The following is a 4,163-nucleotide window of genomic DNA, read 5'->3' on the forward strand; positions in this document are numbered from 1 at the left end:
GCAAGCAGTGGCTTCCCCCGTGTCTTTCTCAATAACAGACTATGGACTTTTCCTCCAGGAACTTGTCCAAACCTATCTTAAAACCAGCTACGCTATCTGCTCTTGCCACATCCTCTGGCAACGCGTTCCAGATCTTAACTATTCTCCGAGTCAAAAAAATTTCCTCCAATTGGTTTTAAAAGTATTTCCCTGTAACTTCATCGAGTGTCCCCTAGTCTTTGTAATTTTTGACGGAATGAAAAATCGATCCACTTCTACCCATTCTATTCCACTCAGGATTTTGAAGACTTCAATCATATCTCCCCTCAGCTGAAGAGCCATTTTTTTTTGAAAATCGTAATACCCCCCCTTGTACCTTTTATTTTTTGAAAATCGTAATACCCCCCCTTGTAACTTTTTTTTTGAAAATCGTAATACCCGCCCCTTGTAACTTTTTTTTTGAAAATTGTAATACCCCCCTTGTAACTTTTTTTTTGAAAATCGTAATACCCGCCCCTTGTAACTTTTTTTTTGAAAATCGTATTACCCCCCCTTGTAACTTTTTTTTTGAAAATCGTAATACCCCCCTTGTAACTTTTTTTTTGAAAATTGTAATACCCCCCCTTATAACTTTTTTTTTGAAAATCGTAATACCCCCCCTTGTAACTTTTTTTTGAAAATCGTAATACCCCCCCCTTGTAACTTTTTTTTTGAAAATCGTAATACCCCCTCTTGTAACTTTTTTTTTGAAAATCGTAATACCCCTCCCTTGTAAATTTTTTTTGAAAATCGTAAAACCCCCCCCTTGTAACTTTTTTTTTGAAAATCGTAATATCCCCCCTTGTAACTTTTTTTTTGAAAATCGTAACACCCCCCCTTGTAACTTTTTTTTTGAAAATTGTAATACCCCCCTTGTACCTTTTTTTTTGAAAATCGTAATACCCCCCTTGTAACTTTTTTTTTGAAAATCGTAATACCCGCCTCTTGTAACTTTTTTTTTGAAAATCGTAATACCCGCCCCTTGTAACTTTTTTTTTGAAAATCGTAATACCCCCCCTTGTAACTTTTTTTTTGAAAATCGTAATACCCCCCCTTGTAACTTTTTTTTTGAAAATCGTAATACCCCCCCTTGTACCTTTTTTTTTGAAAATCGTAATACCCCCCTTATAACTTTTTTTTGAAAATCGTAATACCCCCCCTTGTAACTTTTTTTTTGAAAATCGTAATACCCGCCCCTTGTAACTTTTTTTTTGAAAATCGTAATACCCCCCCTTGTAAGTTTTTTTTTGAAAATCGTAATACCCCCCTTGTAACTTTTTTTTTGAAAATCGTAATACCCCCCCCTTGTAACTTTTTTTTTGAAAATCGTAATACCCGCCCCTTGTAACTTTTTTTTTGAAAATCGTAATACCCGCCCTTGTAACTTTTTTTTTGAAAATCGTATACCCCCCCTTGTAACTTTTTTTTTGAAAATCGTAAAACCCCCCCTTGTAACTTTTTTTTTGAAAATCGTAATACCCCCCTTGTAACTTTTTTTTTGAAAATCGTAATACCCCCCCTTGTACCTTTTTTTTTTGAAAATCGTAATACTCCCCCTTGTAACTTTTTTTTTTAAAATCGTAATACCCCCTCTTGTAACTTTTTTTTTGAAAATCGTAACACCCGCCCCTTGTAACTTTTTTTTTGAAAATTGTAATACCCGCCCCTTGTAACTTTTTTTTTGAAAATCGTAATACCCCCCCTTGTAACTTTTTTTTTGAAAATCGTAATACCCCCCCATGTAACTTTTTTTTTGAAAATCGTAACACCCCCCCTTGTAACTTTTTTTTTGAAAATCGTAATACCCCCCTTTTAACTTTTTTTTTTACGATTTTCAAAAAAAAAGTTACAAGGGGGGTATTACGATTTTCAAAAAAAAAGTTACAAGGGGGGGTATTACGATTTTCAAAAAAAAAGTTACAAGGGGGGGTATTACGATTTTCAAAAAAAAAGTTACAAGGGGGGGTATTACGATTTTCAAAAAAAAAGTTACAAGGGGGGGGTATTACGATTTTCAAAAAAAAAGTTACAAGGGGGGGTATTACGATTTTCAAAAAAAAAGTTACAAGGGGGGGTATTACGATTTTCAAAAAAAAAGTTACAAGGGGGGGTATTACGATTTTCAAAAAAAAAGTTACAAGGGGGGGGTATTACGATTTTCAAAAAAAAAGTTACAAGGGGGGGTATTACGATTTTCAAAAAAAAAGTTACAAGGGGGGGTATTACGATTTTCAAAAAAAAAGTTACAAGGGGGGTATTACGATTTTCAAAAAAAAAGTTACAAGGGGGGGTATTACGATTTTCAAAAAAAAAGTTACAAGGGGGGGGTATTACGATTTTCAAAAAAAAAGTTACAAGGGGGGGGTATTACGATTTTCAAAAAAAAAGTTACAAGGGGGGGGTATTACGATTTTCAAAAAAAAAGTTACAAGGGGGGGGTATTACGATTTTCAAAAAAAAAGTTACAAGGGGGGGGTATTACGATTTTCAAAAAAAAAGTTACAAGGGGGGGGTATTACGATTTTCAAAAAAAAAGTTACAAGGGGGGGGGTATTACGATTTTCAAAAAAAAAGTTACAAGGGGGGGGTATTACGATTTTCAAAAAAAAAGTTACAAGGGGGGGGTATTACGATTTTCAAAAAAAAAAGTTACAAGGGGGGGGTATTACGATTTTCAAAAAAAAAGTTACAAGGGGGGGGTATTACGATTTTCAAAAAAAAAGTTACAAGGGGGGGGTATTACGATTTTCAAAAAAAAAGTTACAAGGGGGGGGTATTACGATTTTCAAAAAAAAAGTTACAAGGGGGGGGTGTTTCGATTTTCCAAAAAAAAGTTACAAGGGGGGGGTGTTTCGATTTTCCAAAAAAAAGTTACAAGGGGGGGGTGTTTCGATTTTCCAAAAAAAAGTTACAAGGGGGGGGTGTTTCGATTTTCCAAAAAAAAGTTACAAGGGGGGGGTGTTTCGATTTTCCAAAAAAAAGTTACAAGGGGGGGGTGTTTCGATTTTCCAAAAAAAAGTTACAAGGGGGGGGTGTTTCGATTTTCCAAAAAAAAGTTACAAGGGGGGGGTGTTTCGATTTTCCAAAAAAAAGTTACAAGGGGGGGGTGTTTCGATTTTCCAAAAAAAAGTTACAAGGGGGGGGTGTTTCGATTTTCCAAAAAAAAGTTACAAGGGGGGGGTGTTTCGATTTTCCAAAAAAAAAGTTACAAGGGGGGGGTGTTTCGATTTTCCAAAAAAAAGTTACAAGGGGGGGGTGTTTCGATTTTCCAAAAAAAAGTTACAAGGGGGGGGTGTTTCGATTTTCCAAAAAAAAAGTTACAAGGGGGGGGTGTTTCGATTTTCCAAAAAAAAGTTACAAGGGGGGGGTGTTTCGATTTTCCAAAAAAAAGTTACAAGGGGGGGGTGTTTCGATTTTCCAAAAAAAAGTTACAAGGGGGGGGTGTTTCGATTTTCCAAAAAAAAGTTACAAGGGGGGGGTGTTTCGATTTTCCAAAAAAAAGTTACAAGGGGGGGGTGTTTCGATTTTCCAAAAAAAAGTTACAAGGGGGGGGTGTTTCGATTTTCCAAAAAAAAGTTACAAGGGGGGGGTGTTTCGATTTTCCAAAAAAAAGTTACAAGGGGGGGGTGTTTCGATTTTCCAAAAAAAAGTTACAAGGGGGGGGTGTTTCGATTTTCCAAAAAAAAGTTACAAGGGGGGGGTGTTTCGATTTTCCAAAAAAAAAGTTACAAGGGGGGGGTGTTTCGATTTTCCAAAAAAAAGTTACAAGGGGGGGGTGTTTCGATTTTCCAAAAAAAAGTTACAAGGGGGGGGTGTTTCGATTTTCCAAAAAAAAGTTACAAGGGGGGGGTGTTTCGATTTTCCAAAAAAAAGTTACAAGGGGGGGGTGTTTCGATTTTCCAAAAAAAAGTTACAAGGGGGGGGTGTTTCGATTTTCCAAAAAAAAGTTACAAGGGGGGGGTGTTTCGATTTTCCAAAAAAAAGTTACAAGGGGGGGGTGTTTCGATTTTCCAAAAAAAAGTTACAAGGGGGGGGTGTTTCGATTTTCCAAAAAAAAGTTACAAGGGGGGGGTGTTTCGATTTTCCAAAAAAAAGTTACAAGGGGGGGGTGTTTCGATTTTCCAAAAAAAAGTTACAAGGGGGGG

This window comes from Geotrypetes seraphini, chromosome 8 (genome assembly GCF_902459505.1).
Source record: "Geotrypetes seraphini chromosome 8, aGeoSer1.1, whole genome shotgun sequence".
Taxonomy (NCBI): Eukaryota; Metazoa; Chordata; class Amphibia; order Gymnophiona; family Dermophiidae; genus Geotrypetes; species Geotrypetes seraphini.